Below are 11,266 nucleotides of genomic sequence, written 5' to 3' on the forward strand. Positions count from 1 at the left end.
TTATAGAATGATTTATTTATGACTTAATTAATCGGGTCACATTAAGATTTAGAAACTGCAGATTTCTAACACTTAGGACTTTTTATACATTCCACTTGCACTGTGGAAAGGGATCCAATACTCGAGTTGAATTACTTGCATTTTAGGGAGTTTTGTATTGTGTTTTTTGGTTTAAGGATCTTTTAGTTTTTGGAAATTCCAAATCTGTTATTCACTAGGGAAAAGACAAAGGTTCCTTCAACTCTCTAAGTTTTGATGCTTGGAAACGCAGAATTTTGTGTTTGATCAAAGAGTTTCACCCTATCACTATTTCACATATCTACCGGATCTAAAATGGAGAGGCAGATTGTCTATCCAAGGGAGGTTCAGCGAAAGTCTGCAAGAATTTTTTTCCAGTTTTTTGACTCTAGCTCACTACAGGGGATTGGACATTTTATGATCTAAATCCTGACTAAGACACCATCTACAAATCTCTCTTTTCTTTTTGTGTCAGCCTCCTCTGCTACTTTTATAGGTATGTCTCTATCAGGACTGTATTGGATATGGAGGGCTATCATTGTGTTAAGTGTGAAGCCAAATTTATGCAGTATTCGAGATCCTTCTAGATTAGATTTTTCTAGATCTCCAGGATTCTAGATCCTCCTACACCGCCAGTGGTTTCTAGATCATTCCAGAGCTTCATCTGAATCACACACAGGATTCTAAATCCTTCTTCTGCCTCTATAAAAATGTAATTTCTCTGGCCAAGGCCCAAGCCTGTTATGTAATGCAAAGGGATTTCTGTTCTCCAATGATTGTTTTATCTATTCCGCTGTTTTTGACTAAGTAATCTTGTTGTTTCTCCATTTCTCTGTCTCTGTGAATTATTCTCTGCTATTGTCATCTAAGTCTCTAAATATAAATCCGTTGTGTGTTATGTATGCTCTGATCTAACAACTGGTATCAGAGCTAGGGTCAAATATCCACTGTGCAAGCCACTTAGTTCCATCGCCTTGCTCTGACAGCGTTCGTTAAAACATTGGTTGTTATTCCTGGAGTTGTTGAAGGATCTGTCCAGGAAATAGTTTAGGAACACTGGAACTAAAAGACAGTTGCTGCAAGAAAAACAAGGTCATGGACCTATATTGAAATGTGTTTCTGGAGTTTGAAAAGTGGAGATCCATGGAGATTGGAGTTGAAACGTGGTGTTCGTAAGTTTTTTTTACATCAAGCTTGCACGTATACGTCAAGTTTTTTTCTCAAACCAACATATGTATGTGTGAAATGTGAAAAGGTTAAAACATTATATATGTTTTTATATTTATTATGAAACATATATAATTATATGTTGGAATTTTGAAAAGTATATTTTAAAAAGGAGCAGGAACTTTGGAAAGGGTATTTTAAAAGGAGGAAGGTCATTATTACTAAATTTTAAAGAGTAATAATTAAAGTTTTATTTTTAAGTGGAGTTTTTGTGTTTTGGGGCATGAATTTGATTGAAAATGGAGACAACAGTTACAGATATGGAGAAGTTGAGCGGGGCTAATTTTGCCCTATGGAAATCACAGATGGAGGATATACTGATTTTAAAGGATCAATATTTACCAATTGAGGGCACAACAAAGAAACCCTCATCGATGACAAATGAAGAGTGGAATAAGCTAGATAGAAAGGCAATTGCAACAATCTGCCAATATTTAGCAAATAATGTTTATTTCAATGTGTCCAGAGAAAAGACGGCTGAAAGATTATGGAAGAAGCTCCATGATCTATATGAGAAAAACACAACATCAAACAAAGTGTTCTTGATGAAAAAGCTTTATAATCTCAAAATGAAGGAGGGTGCTTCAGTTGCAGAGCGCTTGAATGCATTTAATATTATTACTAATCAATTTGCCTCTGTTAAAATCATTTTAGATGATGAAATTAGAGCTATTTTACTAATGTGTTCTATGCCAGACAGATGAGAAAATTTAATTGTAGCTATGAGCACTTCAACAACTACAGGGACCCTGAAATTTGATGATGTCAGCAGCAGTTTAATGAATGAGGAGCTGCGTCATAAGTCAATTGCGAAAAACCAGGGAGGAGAGGCTCTAGCTCTAAGGAGAATGGATCGAGGCCAACAAGGGCGATCAAGATCAAGAGGCCGATCAAAATCAAGGAGAGGAAGGATCATTTGCTTTCATTGTGGCAAACCCAGGCACATGAAGAAAGAATGTCAATTCTGGAAGAAAGGACAAAAGGATCAGAGGCCGTCTAGTACAAATCACAAGTCATCCAGCACAAATGAAGGTGGGACTACTGCTGTAGCCATAGATGGTGATGTGTTGTTTACTGTTTCAGTAGAGGATGCATGTGCATATACATCTAGCAATAGCTTTGATTGGATCCTTAACTCTGGGGCATCTCACCATGTAACCCCATGCAAAGATAGTTTTGTTTCATATAATCCTGGTGACTATGGTAGAGTGCATTTGGGGAATAATCATTTTTGCAGTATTGTTGGAGTGGGAGATGTCCAGATCAAGATGAAAGATGGACAAGATATATTGTTGAAACAGGGCAGGCATGTACCAGAAATGCGCATGAGTTTAATCTCTATGGGACGACTGGATAATGAAGGCTATTCGACAAGCTTTGGAAAAGGAGGCTGGAAAATTAGCAAAGATGCATTGGTCGTGGCCAAAGGACCCAAGATAGGAACATTATACACATTGAAGACATTGATAGGAAAATCAGATTTGGCTGCTGTCACAAAGGAAGGAAATTCAACAGATTTGTGGCATAAGCATTTAGGTCACATGAGCGAGAAGGGCTTAAAAATCCTTGTTGGTAAAAATTTATTGCCAGGATTGAAATCCTACAATCTTGATCTTTGTGAGCATTGTATATATGGCAAACAAAGAAGGGATTCATTCCTTAGAGGTGGCCATGACAAAAAGAAAAATGTGTTAGAATTGGTACACTCGGATGTGTTTGAGCCTTTTAACATCAAATCATTAGGAGGAACATCATATTTTGTAACATTTATACATGATTCATTCAAAAAAGTTTGGGCATATCCTATGAAAAATAAAAGTGAAGTGTTTGGAATATTTAAAAAATTCCATGTTGTTGTTGAAAGAGAGACTAACAAATTGTTGAAATGTTTAAGAACGGATAATGGTGGAGAATATTGTTCAAATGCATTTAAGGAATATTGTAATAGGTTTGGCATAAAGCATGAGAAGACTGTGCCTGGTACTCCTCAACAAAATGGTGTCGCAGAAAGGATGAGTCGCACCATTATGGAAAAAGTGCGAAGTATGTTGTCCAATTCCGGTTTGGAGAAGAATTTTTGCGCTGAAGCAGTTAGAACCGCTTTCTACCTCATAAATAGATCTCCAACTACAACCTTGGATGGCGGTATCCCTGAAGAACTTTGGACTGGTAAGAATTTGAAGTATTCTCACTTGAAAATCTTTGGATGTGAAGCATTCCTACATATTCCCAGAGAAAATAGAACTAAGCTAGATGATAAATCTATGAAATGCATTTTTTGGGGATATGCAGATGAAGATCTTGGTTATCGTCTATGGGATCCAGTCAAACATAAAATTATTAGAAGCAGGGATGTTATATTTAATGAGTCAGAAATGTTCAAGAGGACTGTAGGTGAGTTGGAGGTTAAGAAGGTTATTGACAGGTTTGAAGAGCAGCAGGAAAACATACCACCAATACAAGAAAATGAACAACAAATTCAGGAGCATGAAGAACAACAAGTGGAAAATAATGAACAAGAAGAAGAAGGAATCTTGTAGGAACCTTTACAGGAGATTCAACCTGATAATGCACCACCACAGTTGGTTCACAGTTCTTCTAGGCCTCATAAGCCTTCACAAAGGTATCCTCCTACAAACTATATTTTGTTGACTGATGAAAGTGAACCTAATTTTTTTCAAGAAGCTTGTAAAGTCGAGCACAGTAAAGAATGGAAGAAGAAATGAACTCTTTGCAGAAAAATAAAACTTGGGAGTTGGTAAAGCTCCCAAAAGATAGAAAAAATCTACAAAACAAATGGGTGTACAGGATTAAGCATGAAGGTGACAAAAAGGAGATGTATAAAGCAAGACTGGTGGTGAAAGGTTTTGCCCAAAAAGAAGGTATTGACTTCACTGAAATTTTCTCACCTATTGTTAAAATGTCATCCATTAGAGTAATTCTTGGTCTAGTTGTTGCTTTAGACCTAGAATGTGAACAGTTAGATGTAAAAACTGCTTTCCTTCATGGTGAATTGGAGGAAGAAATTTATATGGAGTAGCCAGAAGGCTTCATAGAAAAAAGCAAAGAAGGCCTTGTTTGTAGGTTGAAGAAGAGTCTTTATGGGTTGAAATAGGCACCTCGATAATGGTACAAGAAATTTGATTCATTCGTGTTGGAACATGGTTTTCAGAGGTTGGAAGTTGACCATTTTGTCTATATCAAGAGGTATGATCAAGGAAAGTATATCATATTATTGTTATATGTGGATGACGTGTTGATTGTTGGGCATGATAAGAATAAGATCAATAGGTTGAAGAAATATTTGGGTAGCAAATTTGCAATGAAGGATTTGGGACCAGCACAACAGTTATTGGGCATGCGGATTATGCGTGACATGAAAAATAAAAGGTTGTGGCTGTCACAAGAAAAATATATCAAGAAAGTGCTTGACGGGTTTAATATGAAGGATGCCAAGCCAATTGGTACACCCCTTGCAGCCCACTTCAAGCTTAGTACTAAATTATGTCCTAGTGATGACAAGGAGAAAAGAGAGATGAGCAAGATTCCTTATGCTTCAACAATTGGCAGCTTAACGTATGCCATGGTATGCACATGACCAGACATTGCATATTCAGTGGGAGTAGTGAGCAGGTTCCTTACTAATCTAGGCAAACAACATTGGCAAGTAGTAAAATGGATTTTAAGGTATCTCAAGGGTACTAGTCATTATTGTTTATGCTTTGGTCATGATGAGACTGTGCTTGAAGGATTTATAGATGCGGATATGGTTGGAGATATGGATACCAGAAAGTCCACTACAGGTTATTTGTATACATTTGCTGGGGCAGCAGTATCTTGGGTGTCAAGGCTACAAAGAATAGTAACCCTCTCTACAACAGAAGTAGAGTACATAGCTGCAACAAAAGCTCGTAAAGAGATGTTGTGGATGCAGTGATTCCTAGGAGAGATAGGAATAAAGCAGGACAAGTATGTGTTATATTGTGATAGTCAGAGTGCCATTCACTTGGCGAAGAACCCAGCATTTCATTCAAAAACCAAGCACATTGACTTAAGGTACCATTGGATCCGGCATGTGTTGGAGGAAGAACAGTTATCCTTGGAAAAGATCCATACAGATAGGAACCTTGCTGATATGCTCACTAAGATTCTACCACGAATAAACATGAGTTATGTAGAGGCATGGTAGGACTCGGTGTGCCTTGATGACTCTTATTTGGCTTCAAGTGGGAGAATGTTAAGTGTGAAGCCAAATTCATGCAGTATTCTAGATCCTTCTAGATTATATTTTTCTAGATCTCCAGGATTCTAGATCCTCCTACACCGCCAGTGGTTTCTAGATCATTCCAGATCTCCATCTGAATCACACACAGGATTCTAGATCCTTCTTCTGCTTCTATAAAAATGTAATTTCTCTGGCCAAGGAAAGCAAGCCAAGGCCCAAGCCTGTTATGTAATGCAAAGTGATTTCTGTTCTCCAGTGATTGTTTTATCTATTCCGCTGTTTCTGACTAAGTAATCTTGTTGTTTCTCCATTTGTCTGTTTCTGTGAATTATTCTTTGCTATTGTCATCTAAGTCTCCATTTAACTATCTCATAAATGCATAGCAGTGACCAGATGCCCTCTGCAAGGCCATACCTGTGGAAAATTCTCATCCTAGACTATCTCATAAATACGTAGCAGTGATCAAATGCCCTCTGCGTGGCCATCTCATGATGAATGGAAATGTTAAAAATCACATCTGAGATAATCAATAAGGGACAAGGAGATGGCTTTTGCATCTGTTAAAACTATTACAACATAGACTTATGATTTTCCCACGGAGCCCACAAGCCAAGAGAGAGATGCAAACATAGTTTGCCAAAGTAAACGTTTGGGTTCAGACTACAAAAAAAGAAAATCACACCTTTGTAAAATTTAGGGTCTAAACATACCAATATTAATTGCATGAATTAAATCAAATCACAACTATGGAATCCCACCAAGGTACCTACTGCCACATTTAGGGCCAGAAATAAAAATCAGACAAAGTAAGGACCTTAATGACAGTATGTCATGTGAGGAAAAGAATCAAAGCCTTTAGGTGATTTGTGAATTCCTCAAGCTTTTTTATATATCATTATTCTGGGTCTTGTTATTTACCTTCACACAGAGACCATATGCCGAAAGACACAGGCAAACATAATTTTGCCAATATCAAATTCTGGGTCCAAACACATTTGATCAAATCACAATTATGTGAATATGGGTCAAACATAAAGATATTAATTGTACATGATCCAGTCAACTCATGACAGGAAACCTTCACACAGAGACCACATGCCAAAAGACACAGGAAAACATAATTTTGCCAATATCAAATTTTGGGTTCAAACACATATGATCAGATCAAATCACAATTATGTGAATATGGGTCAAACATAAAGATATTAATTGTACATGATCCAATCAACTCATGACAGGAACAACTGAAGTTCTGTAACCTAACTTTTCTCATTACATTACAGCACCTTAGGTAACCCACTGCCAAATTTAATACCTTGAACAGCAATAACAATTAGCCAATCTCAGAACCTTAATTGCACTGTGTCACATGAGGAATGGAATCAGAGCCTTTCGGTGACTAGGGAAGTCCTCAAACTTTTTCATATACCATGACTTGGGTGATATGCTTCTACCCACCAGAAGGAAGAACATCATGGCAACTACACAGAAAGCAAACGGAGTCTGGCAGATGAAAGCTACGCCCAGGAATTCAATAAGCTCGAAAAAATAATGGGGGCAAACCACACACCCAAATAGGCCTCCTTGGGGAATACAGTACAGTTTCACTCCATCTTTGCGAAGCTTCGACAGCAAATAATGGTGATAGAAGTTCCCACTGATACCCACAATGAACAGAACTATTCCCAATGGTATCAAATTCACAGATGGACGACCCAGGTACTCCACAGAGAGTTGAATATCATAAAGCAGATTGCCAACTATAAAAATGTAGCTCAAAGGTAGGAACACAAATGTATCGATGGTCATACCTCCAGAATAGCGATGAACAAACAGGACCTGTTATGCTGATGTATATATTAGAATCTGCTTGAAACAGAGTTATCTAGATATAGACAATTCTATTCAATAACACATACCTCCATAACTCGCTTCAGGAAATGAATGGCCAGAGCAGTAGCCAGGATGAGGAAACGGGGCTCTGCTTCTTTGTGCAGATTCAAACTTGTTGAAAGCTGCAAGAGACCCAATTTGTGAAGAAAAGTGCTTGCACTGGGCCAGTCTAATTTGCTGAAGAGAACTAGTGTGCAAGTTAAGAAGGCAGGCGCATAGACAACGAACATTGCCAGCTTGCTGGGTATTTGGCTAGATGAAGAACCTGGTTTGGAACCGGCAAATTTAGAGAATTTGAGATTAATGCCTTTGAATTCCATCAATCCTAACATAATTCCTAGCAGAAGGAGGACCACGGCCACTACTTGGATGTACAGAGAGGAAGGGTACTCAAAGAGAAACCGTGGATTCGATGCCATTTAGTAGCCGATCAAGCTGTTAGTTGTTAGTCGCAGAAAGATTTTAGTGCTGCCTCGCTGAAATGCCGGAGCAGAGCCGAGTAGGAATATCTATTAGGCTATCGCCAACGAGGTCATAAATATGTGGAGAGGCTTAAAGTCAAGAGTGTTCAATCAACCATCAAAAAGGGCCCCCATTAACTGCGTCATATCGGGTCAGTCCAGTATTCATTGTGCCATCAAAAGGCACCACACAATAGGAAAACATGTTAATAAAGTATGTTGACTTTTTATGGGTATCTTTCTTCGGACTATGTGGTTGCGGAATGGCCATTCATCTTGGGCTTAGGACTTTTTATAGATTCCACTTGCACTGTGGAAAGGGATCCAATACTAGAGTTGAATTACTTGCATTCTGGGGAGTTTTGTATTGTGTTTTTTGGCTTACATATCTTTTAGTTTTTGGAGACTCCAAATTTGCTATTGACTGGGCAAATGACAAAGGTTCCTTCAACTCTTTAAATCTTGATGCTTGGAAATGCAGAATTCAGTGTTTGATCAAAAAGTTTCACTCTATCACTATTTCACATATTTATACCAGAGCCAAAATGGAGAGGCAGATTGTCTATCCAAGGAAGGTTCAGCCAAAGTCCGCAAGAATTCTAGCTCACTACAGGGGATTGGACATTTTATGATCTAAATGCTGACTGAAGACACCATCTACAAAACTCTGTTTTCTTTTTGTATCTGCCTCCTCTGTTACTTTTATAGGTCTGTCTCTGTTAGGACTGTATTGGATATGGAGGGCTATCATTGAGATCGAGTCTATTTCTCTCAGCAGTCTCCATCTCCCACACTGTTTCGATGACAAATCTGTGCCCCCAACTTCTTAACTGATATGATGGATATTATTGACATGGTTGGACTACAAGATTTGAATTTGGATGTTGTATTTGGATCTTGCACTGCACATATGTGCATCCCCTGCATCCTCTGTGTTTCACTCCTCTGTTTAGGCTGAGATGGAGAACAAACATAGAGATAGAGCCGATATTTCTTTTGCTCATGCTACTTACGACCTAGAATCTATGAACTCTGGTTATGTATGTGCTGATTGATTTATGTTTCCTCAGGAACATTGTACTTTCATTATAATCAAAGTAATTTCCCGTTACCATTACAACCAGATTACCATTTATTAGCCGTAACCGTATGCCATTTCCCGGTTACAGAAGGGGTTTCTGAAGAGTAATTGGGATGCTCGAATTTATAACTATGATTGGAAATCTGCGCGCTGGTCTTCCTATACTAACCAACCTAATCTCTCGTGCACTCTACTGAACTTCCAATTTTCGATTTTTTATTGGTAGTACAGCGAAATTTGGTAACTTTGGATTCATCTAATTTTGGATCTATTCCATAGAGTTACTTACAATTTTAGATCAGAGATCAAATTTCTCTATTCTTATAAATTTAAATTTTATCTTAAAATATAATAAATAAAATAATGATATTTAATAAAAAAAATACAAACATGTTTTTAAATGTATTTTTCCCTTTTAAAGCATATAGCAATCCATGTTAATACCGAGAAAATCACACATCGTGCTTATATTGAACTATAATACAGCTCTCGGAGCAATAAAATTTCGAGGATAGATATTTCAGTGGATATGGGCGATTACTATTTTAGCATGGGATATGGTTAATATATGGCTTCCTTAATTTGATGGTTTATTCTTTTTAGCCGCTTAACAAAATTTGAGTTTAACATAAAATAGTGATTTAACCTTTAAACCATCTATTTATTATTATAATTTAAAATTTTAACCGACTTTCAATTTCAATCACGGAAAAATGAAAATAAGTGATTTGAGTAATTTTATTTTATTTTTTGGTAAAAAAAACATAACACTTTTCATTTAAAATTAAAGACTTATTTACGTTCATATAGATTTTTCCCAAATACCCAATCACTGGCTTTGAAAAAACAGTACTCAAAAACCCAACAACCCATAACACTATAGGAATTTGGCCAATAACCAACGAAGTAATTCTCTCTTTCCTCTTTTCTGTTTTTCTCCCCTTGAGGTGGGCTTTTTTTTTTTTTTTCAACTACATCGATGAAATAACAAACTAATTTAAATTTAAACCTATTTTAATATATATATATATATATATATTATTTTTTAAAATTAAAATAAAATAATCAAACAAATTATATTTATAACTAAAATAACTACAATCTATAAAATAATAATAATTAAAATTGGAGATCAAACAGAACGAAAACCCTAGCGAAGAAATGGCGAAAAGAGGAGGGGGATTCGGGCGCGGGTTTGGGCGAGGTCGAGGTGACAGAGGCCGCGGGGATAGTCATGGTGAACGCCGAGGACCTCGAAGAGATGAAGAGGAAAGTGCGTAGCTGTGAAAAAGCTCGACCGCCTGGTAAAAGACGGGAAAATCCGTTCCCTCGAGAAAAATTATCTCTTCTTGTTGGCCGTTGAGGTGTACCAGATCATGTAACGACAATGGCCACGTCGAGCTTGGCGTTAAGTGCAGCAAAGAGGTGGCCACGGCCAGACGCAGAGCCATTATTTTGGCCAAGATTTTGGTTATTCCCATGAGGAGGAGGGATTGGGGTAACAAGATCCAGAAACCCCACATTGTACCTGTCAAGATCACTGGTAAATGTGGCACTAGAACAATCAGAATGGTGCCCCCCCCAAGAGGTGTCGGGATAGTGGCTACTCGTTTGCCTAAGAAGGTTCTACAGTTTGCTGGAATCGAAGACGTGTTCACCTCCTTGCGAGGGTCGACCAAAACTCTCAGAAATTTTGTCAAGGCCGTCAAGATGCTAGAGGAGTACCCACAGACTACAGAGCATTATGAAGACATTGAAGCTACACGGTCATGCATGACCCAGAGGACCACAAAACCCCCTTCCTTGGTAACTTCTAAACGCTTTCAATTTTTTTATTAAAACTCCTTCAGGGAAATCTACTTTGATTTGGGTCCTTGCAACAAAGTGTGTTATGAACTTGAAGAATATCATTGCCCAACAAATTGGCTACCTGGTTGTACTACAACATCTGTTATATGGGGGTAGAACCCTACAACATCTCAGATCCATTTTCGGCTACAACATTATGTCAGAATCTACTATAACACTCAACCTGAGGCTGCGAGGTGGTGCAACAACTTTCAGTTCAACAAAACAAACAGAAGGAGGCAGTGGGACAAGCACAAAAACAAAAAACAACACAGATCCACAACAGAAGCACAAAAATGGAGGAATATCCTTCAAGAACATCTTACAAGGGGGAAAAACTCCTACAGTAGTCCCAAAGCAAGCTGGAACAGAACCCAGTCCATACATTGTGGAGCAGTTGAACTATACACCAGAACTAAATATAGATATACCAGAAACAGATGAGGCATGTAATAATTTTGAATCACAAGCCATCATTTGTCGATTCAACTGTTTCTGGCCAAAACCTTTTGA

General features: G+C 37.8%; 1 pseudogene; it reads left to right on the forward strand.

Moving 5' to 3' along the window:
* The first annotated feature begins 10,066 nt into the window (after window positions 1–10,066).
* Window positions 10,067–10,744, forward strand: LOC149184203 (small ribosomal subunit protein uS5w pseudogene; annotated as a pseudogene).
* Window positions 10,745–11,266: the final 522 nt, after the last annotated feature.

This window comes from Pinus tabuliformis, chromosome 3_2 (genome assembly GCF_031772625.1).
Source record: "Pinus tabuliformis cultivar Carrire ecotype Pingquan chromosome 3_2, CPIR1, whole genome shotgun sequence".
In the NCBI taxonomy this organism is placed as follows: Eukaryota; Viridiplantae; Streptophyta; class Pinopsida; order Pinales; family Pinaceae; genus Pinus; species Pinus tabuliformis.